The sequence below is a fragment of the Gossypium hirsutum genome, chromosome A13, assembly GCF_007990345.1.
Source record: "Gossypium hirsutum isolate 1008001.06 chromosome A13, Gossypium_hirsutum_v2.1, whole genome shotgun sequence".
Classification (NCBI taxonomy): domain Eukaryota; kingdom Viridiplantae; phylum Streptophyta; class Magnoliopsida; order Malvales; family Malvaceae; genus Gossypium; species Gossypium hirsutum.
Genome location: NC_053436.1, coordinates 57,771,857 through 57,785,502, shown reverse-complemented (window position 1 = coordinate 57,785,502; position 13,646 = coordinate 57,771,857). Strand labels below are relative to the sequence as shown.

Here is a 13,646-nt window from a genome sequence, read left to right as displayed (position 1 = left end):
TAAACACAATTTCATTTAATTTAATCCAACAACACATAAATGAGAAAATTACCATTTTACTCCTGATACTTCATACTTTTACAAATTAGTCCTAATTTCACAAAACACAAAATACACAAAATCTCACCACATCATAGTTAGGCCAAATCTTCCTTATGCTCATACTAATCCATATATTTCATTTATTTTTCATTTTAGTCCTTCAACTTATTATTTTTTCAATTTAGTCCTAATAACTGAAAATCATTAAAAACTCCAATTAAAAACATATTAATCCAAAACATATCTTTCATAATTTATCATCAAACATCACAAAACACAAATATTCATCAATGGCATAACTCAAAATATTCACCAAAATCAGAAATTTGAGCATGGGCTAGCTAGAACACAAAGCAATGATCTCAAAAACGTAAAAATTATTAAAAACAGATAAGAAAATACTCACATGCATGAGAAATGAGTACAGCCGAATGCTCAAGCTTCCATGGATATTCTAAATGTGAGTTTTCAGTGGTGGAAGGAGATAATGAACCAAAATTTTCTTTTGTTTTATTTAATATTAACTTTTTACTAACTACCAACTTTAACCTTTACAAATAAAATAAATTTCAACAATGCCAAACCAAATCTTCCACTAACCAAAATAGTGGCATAATTATCCAATAAGGACTCCCACTTTAATATTCATAGCTATTAGACACATTTGACTTATAGAACACAACTTTTACACTTTATGCGATTTAGTCCTTTTTGCTCCATTAATTATTAAAATGATAAAATTTTTAAATGAAACTTTCACACATGCTAATTCACATATAATAAACACAAAAATTAATATTTAAATATTTTTCTAACTCAGATTCGTGGTCTCAAAACTACCGTTCCAATTAGGGTCTAAATCGGACTATTACAACTCTCCCCCTTAGGGATTTTCGTCCCCGAAAATCTTACCGGTGAATAGGTTCAAATAACGTTCTTTCATTGCATCTTCTGGCTCCCACGTTGCTTCCTCAACTCCATGCTTATGCCACAGTACTTTAACCAATAGAATTTTCTTATTTCGTAACTCATTAATCTCATGAGCCAGAATACGAATCGATTCTTCCTCGTATGACATGTCTGACTGAATCTCAATCTCTGATAGACTAATCACATGTAAGGGGTCGGATCTATATCGCCGAAGCATCGAAACATGAAATACATGATGGATCTTTTCGAACTCAGGTGGCAACAACAGTCTATACACAACCGGTCCAATCCTCTCTATAATCCCGTACGATCCAATAAACCTCGGACTCAATTTGCCTTTACGACCGAATCTGAGTATTGTCTTCCATGGTGAGACTTTCAACAATACTTTATCCCCGATCTGAAACTTTATGTCTCTACGTTTCAAGTCTGCATAAGATTTCTAATGATCTGATGCTGCTTTCAAACTTTCACGGATTGCTTTTACTTTTTGTTCGGTTTCTTTTATCAAATCGACCCTGTGTATCTTATTTTCACTAAGCTCAATCCAGTACAAAGGTTTACGACATTTACGACCGTGCAAAGCTTCATAAGGTGCCATTTTTATACTCGATTGAAAGCTATTATTGTACGCAAATTCAATCAGAGGTAGATATCGTTCCCACGTACCTTCAAACTCGAGAATGTAACATCTCAACATATCCTCAAGTATCTGAATAATTTGCTCAGACTGATCATTTGTCTGGCAATGAAAAGCAGTGCTAAAATGCAGTTTAGTACCTAATGCATCTTGCAGTTTCTTCCAAAACCGCGATGTAAACCTCGGATCTCTATCTGAAACAATAGATATAAGCACACCATGTAACCTCACGATCTGAGAAACATACAATTCAACTAGTTTATCAAGTGAGTAATCTGTCCGAACCGGAACAAAATGAGCAGATTTGGTCAATCTATCAACAATAACCCAGATTGCATCTTTCGTGCTCGGTGTCAACGGTAAACCGGATACAAAATCCATCGTAATACTATCTCATTTCCATTCAGGTATCATGATTGACTGAAGTAATCTAGAAGATACCTAATGCTCAGCTTTTACTTACTAACGGACTAAACATTTTGATACAAAGTTAGAATTGTCTCGTTTCATACCTTGCCACCAATAATGTTGTTTCAGATCATTATACATCTTCGTACTACCTGAATGAACAGATAGTCGACTGTTGTGAGCTTCATTCAAGATCATCTGAATCAACTCTGTATTTCTTGGAACACATATTCTGTTTCTGAATCTCAAACAGTCATCAACATCAATTCAAAACTCTGAATTAGTTTTTGAATCACATTGAACCCGTTTCACTATCAAATCATTATCGATTTTCTGAGCTTCAAAAATCTGCTGAATAAATAACGATTTTTATTTTAACTTAGCTATTATTGCACCATCATCTGACATAGCTACATGTGCATTCATTGCACGCAAAGAAAATAGTGATTTTTGGCTTAAAGCATCAGCAACAACATTGGCCTTTTCCCGGGTGATAGTCAATCACAAGTTCATAGTTTTTCAGCAATTCTAACCATCGACGCTGTCTCAAATTCAAATCTTTCTGAGTCATCAAATACTTTATACTTTTGTGATCGGAATAAACATGAAATTTCTCCCCAAACAGATAATGACACCATATCTTCAACGCGAATACAATAGCTGCCAATTCTAGATCATGTGTCGGATAATTCTTTTCATGTGGCTTTAACCGTCTCGAGGCATAAGCTATAAATTTGTCTTACTGCATTAAAACACATCCCAAACCATTTAAAGGTGCATCACTATATACAAAAAATTCTTTACCCGATTCTAGTTGAACTAACCCCGAAGCTTCGGTCAAAATGGCTTTCAACTGATCAAAAATTTTCTGGCACTTTTCTGACCACTCGAATTTAACATCTTTCTGCAACAGCTTCGTCATTAGAGTTGCAATCATAGAGAAACCTTTCACAAACCATCTATAGTAACCAGCAAGTCCCAGAAAACTTCTGACTTTAGAAATGTTTCTCAGAGGTTTCCAATCAAGTATTGCTGAAATTTTACTCGGATCAACCCGAATACCTGATGCTGAAACAATATGTCCCAGAAAGCTAACTTTATGTAATCAAAACTCACATTTCCTAAACTTCGCATACAACTGTTTTTCTCGCAAAGTCTATAACACAAGTCTCAAATGCTAGACATGTTCGGTTTCGTTACGGGAGTAGATCAGTATATCATCAATGAACACAACTAGAAACCGATCTAAATACTGCCTGAAGATCTGATTCATCAAATCCATAAAAATAGTAGGTGCATTAGTAATCCAAACGGCATAACTAGAAACTCATAATGTCCGTACCTGGTTCGAAAAGTTGTTTTTGGCACATCGGAGTCTCTGACTCGTAACTGATAATAACCCGATCTCAAATCTATCTTTGAAAATACTGAAGCCCCTTTTAACTGCTCAAACAAGTCGTCAATCCGTGGCAACGGATATTTATTGTTTATAGTCACTTTATTTAAATGGTGATAATCAATACACATTCTCATAGTTCCGTCTTTCTTTTTCACAAATAGAACTGGCGCACCCCAGGGAGAAAAACTCGATCGTGCAAAACCTCTATCTGTTAACTCTTGCAACTGTGCTTTCAACTCTTTTAATTCTGTAGGTGCCATTCGATACGGAGCTATTGAAATCGGAGTCGTCCCCGGTACTAACTCAATACCAAACTCTACCTCTCTGATAGGTGGCAAACCCGACAATTCTTCAGGAAACACATCTGGATACTCGCACACAACTGGTACAAACTCTTCTCTTCTTTTCAGTTACTTTACTATCAAACTGAGAAACAGATAACAAATTCTTTCGTATATTTAGAACACACAAAACATTGGATAGATGCGGAATCTTACTCCTCGTAGGTGAAATAGAGTCCCCAACACACGATATTTTTGTAGATGTCCCATTACCCATAAGAAGAGAAGAGTTACCTGAGTATGGCATGGTCTCATGCAAAGCAGTGGTTTCCTGGCATACGTGATGCGTAGTCCTTGAATCAGGACACCAAGAGCAGGTCCTTACAGGCATGGGAACATAAGAATCTTCATTATCAAAATTGGACCCATATTGGGTTGTATTAATATTTGACCCGGAGGTGGTCAAATAATCAGAGGCATAGAAGTTTGGAATGCATGGTAACCCGAAACAAGGCAAGGCATTAATATCATGAACACGAGCACTCAGTTTGGTCTACCACAACACACTGGTCCCCGTATTTTGAAAAAGGACATTTCTATCCGTCTCAAGCCCAACATAATTAGTAGTTGGCCCAACATCCTGCCCCACAATAGGAGCTGAAGGAGCTGGCCTATTGTATGGCCCTCTAGCACGCTCATGATCAAACGGCCCACTAGATGGAGCATTATCATGTTGACCAATATTCGACCCATATTGTTAACCTGAAACATGCGACAATTCATGCCTAAATTGAGCTCCCGAATCTCGCGGCACATGGGTACCCAAGTGAAGAACAACACACTCATGACGTGGGCCCAGGTCATCATAAACAACCCCATCCATTTGACCTTGATTGGCCTCATTTGAAAATTGAAAAAGGGGTTTTGGAACCCTAGTAGCAAACATATTCGAAATAGTAGAGAGGTGGCCTCTCCACACAGTACCAAAGGGAAATTCCATCGGAACCGCCATTATGTTTCCAAGAGGTTGTCTAGAGCCAGTGAAGCCAGACGAACCACCATGAACCGGTGAGTACCAACCATCACCAAGGCCTCCCTCACGCGAACCTTGACCCGCACGACCAGAAAACGCCAGAGTCGAAGAAGAGGGACCGTCATATTCACCATCGAACTGGTAATAACACCTCTGTGCTGTAAGATTTGGCAATGAAGATGAGTGCAAGACCTATGCCCATGCGCTAGGAAGAAAACAAACGCCGCCACTCACTGAGTCAGCCACCAACGGCGTCGAAGTGGAATTAACAAGATTTGCATGAAAAAATGTTTCCGACACTGTACGAGATTGCCTACTCTCAAACTCTAAAAGAGCATCAACGAGTTTTTGAAGAGGAAGAGCCTTTGTCAAGAAGGACGCGAGCGTTAAAATCACATCAAATTCTGATGAAATTCCAGCAAGTATGATTTCAACTCTTTCTGCTTCTGGAATGGCAGAACCAAATGCCTCAAGTAAGGCACAGGTATTTTGTATTTTCGCTAGGTATTCTTTAACTGTCATTGCTTCTTTTTTGATTGAATGGAGTTCATGTCTAATCTGAGATATTTTTGCTCTAGTGGCTGTCGCAAAAAGGTGATTGGCTGTGCTCCAAACATCACAGGCAGATTTGGCCACTGTAAAACAAGACAAAAAAGAGGAACTAATAGTAGAAAGAAGACAGGAAGCAAGAAGCTTATCTTGCTAAACAAAGATCGATGCATCAGGATTTAGAGTGAGGACGGCGTCGGGAAAGGAGATAAACCGAGGCGAAATAGGTAACGTACCTTCCAGGTAACTGATTAATTCATATCCTTCAATGATTATTCATATATGTTACTGCCATTGGACAAAATTCCCTTCTTCCAACTTCACCGTATCATGCCTAGGAAAGGTCTGAACTAACCGGATACCAAAAAGTATAGGATTCCCATGATCAACAGCGGTAGAGTCAGCAGAGTTTGCCATGAATATTCCTTCAGAATCTTTGGGCGACTGATACCATGTTAGAAGATACTAAAGAATGAAAGAAATACAAGAATAGAATTGATTGAATATACTTATTATTATTGTCTTGACTCAATCTGTACAAGATTGGTACTTATATACATGAGTAAGTGATAACTGATGCAAACCACCTGAACTAACAATATACCAGATTGTAACTGACTACTAACTACCTAGCTTATCTCATACATAAACAGTTACGATGAGTTTTGCATCTTATGTCAGGCTATAGATGGTGGTGATGCAAGTGGTACCAAATTCAAAGATGATGGAATGAATAGAAAAGAGGAACTGAAATAGGCTTTCGATGTGTTTGACATAGACAAAGATGGGTTGATTTCATTTGAGGAATCAGGATCTGTGCCGTATTATTTGGGGTTGAAAGAAGGGACAAGATGGAGATTGCAAAGCAATGATAAGAATCTGCAAAGGTGGAAGCAATGGCTGCCTATAGGTATGCAAAAAATTTCAGAATCAAAAAATCAAAGTCAATTGCTACAACCCATAAGGCATAAACTCATAACTCATTTTACATGTTCAAGCTCAAATTTAAACTTAATACTCTTCAACCTCAAACCCTTTAAACCTAATATCCTACCAATTAATATAAGCAAATGGTACCAATAGCATATATCAAAGTAACGATACCTTTGCCATATTAGAAAATAATATTTTTAAGTTCATTAAAAATCATTTTATTTAATTTTTAATATATATTTTAAATGAATATAAAATAAAATTAAAATTAAAATGATATGATATAATATAGTAAATTGAATAAAGAACATAATTATGTGAAAAAAAAACTAAAGAAGATAATTTTTTTCCCAACTAAAAAAAAATCAAAAACTGAAAACTAAATCGAACTGAACCAAAGTTCATTTTATTCGATTTTGTTTCTTTGGTTGGTTCGGTTTATTTGGTTTAGGTGATTAATTCAATTTATTTGATTTTTTTATATAAAAAACTGAACCAACTGAACAGATTGAATGAAAACCCCTACCTACAAGGCTCTCGTGTATGCAAAAAAGGGACGATGGTAGGGGAGGGGAAGTGAGGGTTTTTTATTTTTATTTAATATTAATATTAATATAAAATTAAAATTTTATTATTATATATTTTTAAAATATTTATGTATTTTAATATAATTCTTTGATTTTTTTAAAATGAGGATTAAATGAAGAACATTTGTAAATTTTGAGAGTTGATTTTTTAAAATTATGACTAAATCGATATAATATGTAAAAGTTTAGGACTAAATTTGTTATTATATCAATTTTTGTAACTACCACGTCAGCTTGTCGTTTTTTATTTTAACAGAAGTGACCAAAATGACTACACTATGTAACGTGGGTGCTTAAATTTTAAACTTTTACTTTCGATGCCTAAAATGAAAAAAATTTATAGTTGAGCGATTATTTGTGTAGTTTACCCAATTTTTAATTGCAACAGTTAGCGTAAAATAATATTTCTCATTTGAATTATTGAATATAACTAAAATATGTTAACTTATCCGTTCAAATATTACAATATAAAATTGCAAACAATAATTAAAACATTTTTAACATATTCAACATATAATATATTTTTCTTGTAATTAATGCAAAGTAACATTTTCAAAATAATAACTAATTAATATAATTAACTCTAATATTAAATAAGTGATAATTAATATGCTTATAATTCTATTCAAATAATAACTCTATTTTATAGTAATAAAATTAGCATAATATCAAAAACTTTTAACTAATAATTGAATTTTATAATTACAATTATCACAATTTTTATTAAATTTTATGTTTAAAGTTCTATTCAAGTGATAATTTTATTTTAAATTATCATATCTACTCTTTTTTGACACAATACTTAGAATCATCCATAGCCCCTCCTTCAACCCATAAATAGAAGGATAATGTGCTTCAGCGCACTTAAACCCACGTCCTCATGTATTGGCAACAATGCCCATGTCAATCTAGTTAAGATTCAATTGACAACTTTATTTTAAATTAGTAAAATCTTTTTTAACTAATAATTGTAGTTTAATTTCTAAATATTTTTTAATATGTAATTATTGCAATTTCTATTGACTTTTTTAACTAATAATTCTAATTTAAATAATATAATTATTTTTAAATATAAATTTAGTAATATGATGAAAAACATATGTTAATTATAGGTATAGATTGATAAATTTGTCACTAATGGAATAATTAAATGAAAAATTATCAAATCAACATACTAAAATACAGAACAGCTCCAATATAAGCACAAAACTCATTCTTAAAACTTAAGTTTGAGACTTCAAAATTTAAAAAAAAAAATCATTTTTTATTATTATTTGCCTAATCTACAGACAAAATATTAAACAAAAGAAAGCATGGAAGTGTAGGTCTCCTTTTAAGCTTTACTGGGCCAATGCTCAGGAATTTAGAGTTGTGTAACCCAAATTCTAAGAGATTACTTGCAAGTCAAGTTAAACAAAACATATTTTCTTTCTAAAAGATTTTATATTTTATTAGTTTAATATATTTAGCATTTATTAGGATAATATACTTGACATTAATTAGAATTAGGTTTTTTCAACTTATAAATAAATGTAGTCGAAATTCCTCTTATATCATTCAAATTTGACATTAGTAAATTTACTTCTCCTCTGACCGTGATTTTTTCCCGAAAGGGTTTCCACGTAAAATCTATGTGTTATATTTTTCTTTCTTTTTCTTTGCGATCTTTCTACATTATCGATGTTTAGATTTAAAAAAATTGGTATCAGAGTATTTTCGGGTTGCTTGTTTCGATCATAGTAAAAGCAATAATGAAATATGATATTTCGTTGTTAGATTGCAACACCAGATTCTCGTTGTGATAGATAAAGATGCAGACGATTCTTGCATAAATAGATTTGGAGGATGCCCTGCTAAGGGTAGATAAGATGCCTTCAACATTGACGGAGGAAGAGAAGAAGCATAAAGATCGAAAGGCTTTAACTTAATTACATCTACATCTGTCGAATGAAATTCTACAGGACGTGATGAAGGAGAAGATTACCGTTGCATTATGGGAAAAGTTGCATCCGTTATACATGTCGAAAACCCTAACTAGCAAGTTGCATATGAAGTAACGCTTTTATGCTCATCGTTTGGAGGAATGTGTGTCTGTACACGAACACTGAACTGTATTTAAAGAAAATCTCTCAGACCTAGTGGCTAAGGAGTTCAGTATGGTAAATAAGATTTAAGGATGATTCTACTTTGTTTGGTGCCCTCGTACTATTCAACCTTTAGATATACGATTTTGTATAGCCACAAATTTCTCATAGTTGATGAAGCCTATGCTTCCTTAACATCTTATGACAAGATAAAGCATCTTGTGTCTAGATCTGACTCCCAGGGAGAGGATCTCATTGTTTGTGAGAGATAAGAACGAAATACTGATGATAATCGTGGGAGGACACAAGAACGAAACCTTGTAGTAAACCTAAGGGTAGATCAAGATCTTCAAACAGAGGTAAAAGCTGTAACTTCTGCAAAAAAAACAGGCACATTAAGTCTGAGTACTATAAGTTGCGGAATAAGATCAAAAGAAAGGTGGTGAATCAAAAGGGAAAATAATTAGAACAATCTGGTGAAGCTGATGTTGTAGAAGACTACAGCGATGGTGAACTCCTAGGTTCTTCTACCAACAACCCTAAAGTGAGTGAGGAGGGGATCATTGATTCATATTGCACTTTCCCTATGAGTCCTAATCAAGATTGGTTTACAACATATAAAACAGCGTCTGAAGGTGTTGTTTTAACGGGAAATAATTCTTCATGTAAAATCGCAGGTATTAGCACAATCAAAATCAAGATGTTTGATGGAGTTTCTAGAACACTTAGTGGTGTATGACATGTACCAAAATTGAAGAGGAATTTGATCTCGTTGAGTATTATTGATTCAAAGAGGCACAAGTACACAGCTAAAAGTGGGGTTCTAAAGATTAACAAGAGTTCCCTCGTTGTGATAGAAGGGCAAAGAAAGACTGACAAGTTATATGTTTTGCAAGGTTCAACTGTTACTGGTGATGTAGTTATCGCTTCCTCTTTCTTGTCAGATAATAATGTTACTAGACTTTGGCATATGCGTTTAGGGCATATGAGTGAGAACAACATGACAGAATTGAACAGAAGAGGACTTCTTGATGGAAAAGAAATTAGCAAACTGAAGTTCTATAAGCACTGCGTTTTTGGGAAGCAAATGAGAGTTAAATTCACCAGAGGAATCCATAACACAAAGGGAATGCTAGATTATATTCATTCTGATCTTTGGGGACCATCTAGAGTGCTTTCAAAGGGTGGCACTAGTTATATGCTAACAATCATTAATGATTTTTTCAGAAAGGTCTGGGCATTCTTCTTGAACCAGAAAATTGATGTGTGTTCCACATTTAAGGCTTGGAAAACTATGATTGAGAATAGACAGGAAAACAGATGAAACACCTCCACATAGATAATGGCTTGGAATCATGTTCTAATAAGTTTAATAAATTATGCAAATCAGAAGGGATCGTGAAAAACTTGACAGTTCGTCATACTCTACAGAAAAATGGCTTTGCAGAACGGATGAATAGAACAATCATGGAAATCTTCGATGTATATTGTCGAATGCTTTTGTACCAAAGTCGTTTTGGGCTGAAGCGGCCTCTACTGCATTTTTTTATTAACAAGTCTCCGTCCATTTCCATTGAGAAAAAGACTCCACAAGAGGTATGGTTTGGTAATCCTACTGATTATTCTGATTTGAATATTTTTGGGTGACCTATGTATGCTCATGTTGAGAATGGGAAATTGGAACCTAAATCAATTAAATGTGTTTTCTTGGTTATATGGGTGGTGTTAAATGATATAAATTATTGTCCTAAAATAGAAAAGTTGTGATTAGCAGAGATTTATTTTTTTTATGAAACTGTTATACTGCCTAACTTATCTCTTAAAGACTCTTCTAATAAATACCAGCAAATTCCAAGAACACATGTGAAGTAAGTGGAGCTATAGATTGATCCAGAATTTACCACAGAATCTACTCCTCATGTTAGTACAAAAATCTTAGAATAGAGTTGCTTCTTTACCACAATATTCTATTGTCAAGAACAGACCTAGAAGATACTTGAGATGGAGATTCTCAGATATAGAAAAACATGTAAATTGTACCTAAGTTAGAAATTGTATATTGAGAAAGTTATTTGTAGGTTCAATATGCAAAATGCCAAGTATGTTAGTACTCCATTAGCATCCCACTTTAGACTTTCATCGTTTTTTTCTTCACAATCAAATGGCGAGATTGACTACATGACACGTGTTCCATAATCTAGTGTAGTGGGATCTCTAATGTATGTTATGGTTTGTTTACCTCTAGGTTTATCATTTATAGTTAGTGTAGTTAGTAGATACATGGCGAATCCCGGTAAAGAACACTGGAAAGCAGTTCAATGGATTTTAAGATGCTTACGAGGTACTACTGATGTTTGCTTACAGTTTGGAATAACTAGAGATGGAGTTATTGGGTATGTTGATTTTGATTTTGCTGGAGACCTTAACAAAAGAAAATCTCTCACTGAGTATGTCTTTACTATTAGAGGTTGCGCAATCAGTTGAAAAGCCACTTTGCAAACTACAGTTGCTTTGTCTACTACTGAAGCTGAGTACATGACAATTACCAAGGTTTGTAAAGAAGTTATTTGGTTAAAAGGAGTGAACTCAGTGAAGACCTTCAGATCAGTACAATATTTTGTGATAGTCAGAGTGCCATCTTCCTTACAAAGGAACAAACGCTTCATGAGAAAATAAAACACATTGATGTTCTGTATCATTTTCTATGTGATATTATTACTCATGGTGATATTGTTGCGAACAAAATTAATACGCATGATAATCCTGCAGATATGATGACTAAGTCACTTCCTATAATCAAGTTCGAGCATTGCTTGGACTTGGTTGGCGTCCATTATTGAAGAATACCCTTAAGGGGTTTCGTGGAAGAGGTGGAGAACTTGTTCGTTGAGAATTCGTGGTGAAAAACTTCTTTGTTGAGAATTTGTGTCAATGTGAAGATTGTTAGAGTTGTGTGACCCAAATTCTAAGAGATTGCTTGCAAGTCAAGTTAAACAAAATATATTTTCTTTCTAGAAGATTTAGTATTTATTAGTATAATATATTTAGCATTTATTAACATAATATATTTGGCATTGATTAGAATTAAGTTTTTTCAACCGATAAATAGATGTAGTCGAAACTCTTCTTGTATCATTCAAATTCGACATTAGTGAATTTTCTTCTCCTCTACTCGTAGTTTTTTTCCAAAAGGGTTTCTATATAAAATTTGTATATTCTATTTTTCTTTCTTTTTCTTTGCAATCTTTCTATATTATCATTATCGACGTTTAAATCTTAACAATATATAATATATTATTTGCATTTCTTCTGGTGCGACCTTCATTTACACATACATGTGCATTTATCTATGTCACAAAAAACATCTTCAGCTCTTTGAATCTTCACCCAACAAACTGACGAAATTTTCCATCGAAAAAAAAATTCATTTCCGACATAAAAGGATGATGACAACAGCAGCAAAAACAACAACAATCAAAGTTCATAGGTTACATAGAACACATTAAAAACCCAAAATTAACTAACACGCATATATATATATCATCCTAAAACATCTATGAAGTTCTCAGAGTCAATCCCATTCAACATTCATCACACATTTCTAAACATGACTGGGAAATTTGAGACACACCAATTCTTCCTGCTTCATCATCTTTGCTTATGTATCCCCTTTGAACACGACTAGGAGCACTAATTGTCTTAAGTTTTAACTTTCCCTTCCCATGTCTGTTTCTTCTTTGGTCCCTTTTAATCACCTGTTTCTGAAGTTTCTCCGTTGAGATGGACTTAACAATACTTCCATGCGTGAAATGGTTCATCCCCAAATTCTGCTCACTGCTCGGTGGAAACTTGTGGTGGCTTGGCCCAGAAGAGGCGTCCGAAGCCATTGAATCATCGCTCTCATCTTCATTGTATCCATTGGGACACTGGTGGTTCTTGTGATGGCGTGCCTGCTCGTAAGTATTATAATCATTTTCATGGATGGAGGAGCCAATATACATGGTCCAACCAGACTCGCTGCTGCTTTGTTCTTCAGTTTCAAAGCTTGTGAGGATATGAGAAGCCTCCATGGTAAGTAGAGTCTAGAGGTAGCAGACAAGGTGGAAAAGCAAAACTGAAATAGGAGCAACGTCTTGGGAGTCTTGCCCTTCATCAAACAAGTGCACCTTTACGTGTCCGACATGTGTATGTTCAACTTAAATATCGGATATAAATACTTAAAAAGAGAAAGGGTATCGTAGCTTTACATACATTGGTGAAAAGAAGATAAGTTTTAACACCCCTCATAAATCATGATAAAATATTGGGTGAAGTTGTAACTTACATTATATTTTTAAAAGAAAAATAGAATTTAAATTTTAGAAATAATATTGTTAAGAGAGATGCACATACTCTAAAAAAAACACTGCTCATAAATCTATTGCAATGAATGGATACTAGCACCATCACTTCTCTGAATTTAACCACTAGATGACAAACTTTTGGTGATAGATATGTTACTGTATCTCATAAATGGGATGGAAATATCAAAGTTCTTAAACGAGGAAGAAGGAAAGGAAAAAAAAAAAGAGGTAATTCAGCTTGTTATACTATCCTTTTTTTACCTGAAAATACCCAGAGCCTTTACTTCTCCTGTGAATCTTATTAATCACAATCAGCTTTTCTTTTATTACGCCTAAGTTTTAATGTATATAATTTTATGCACTCATCAACAAGGGGATTTTGTCACTTTGTTTTAATGCATGGGGAGCTTATGATGT

At 34.2% G+C, this 13,646-nt stretch overlaps 1 long non-coding RNA gene across 2 annotated transcripts; it reads left to right on the top strand.

The window, feature by feature from the left end:
- Nucleotides 1-4,209: 4,209 nt before the first annotated feature.
- LOC107943219 (uncharacterized) lies at nucleotides 4,210-13,250 on the top strand. 2 transcript variants are annotated; one of them, XR_005907545.1, is made up of 4 exons: nucleotides 4,223-5,217; nucleotides 5,312-5,525; nucleotides 5,964-6,192; nucleotides 12,654-13,250. It is a non-coding gene; the product is annotated as an uncharacterized lncRNA (long non-coding RNA). The 2 variants fall into 2 exon arrangements; XR_001695978.2 differs by having other exon boundaries at nucleotides 4,210-5,217; nucleotides 5,964-13,250.
- Nucleotides 13,251-13,646: the final 396 nt, after the last annotated feature.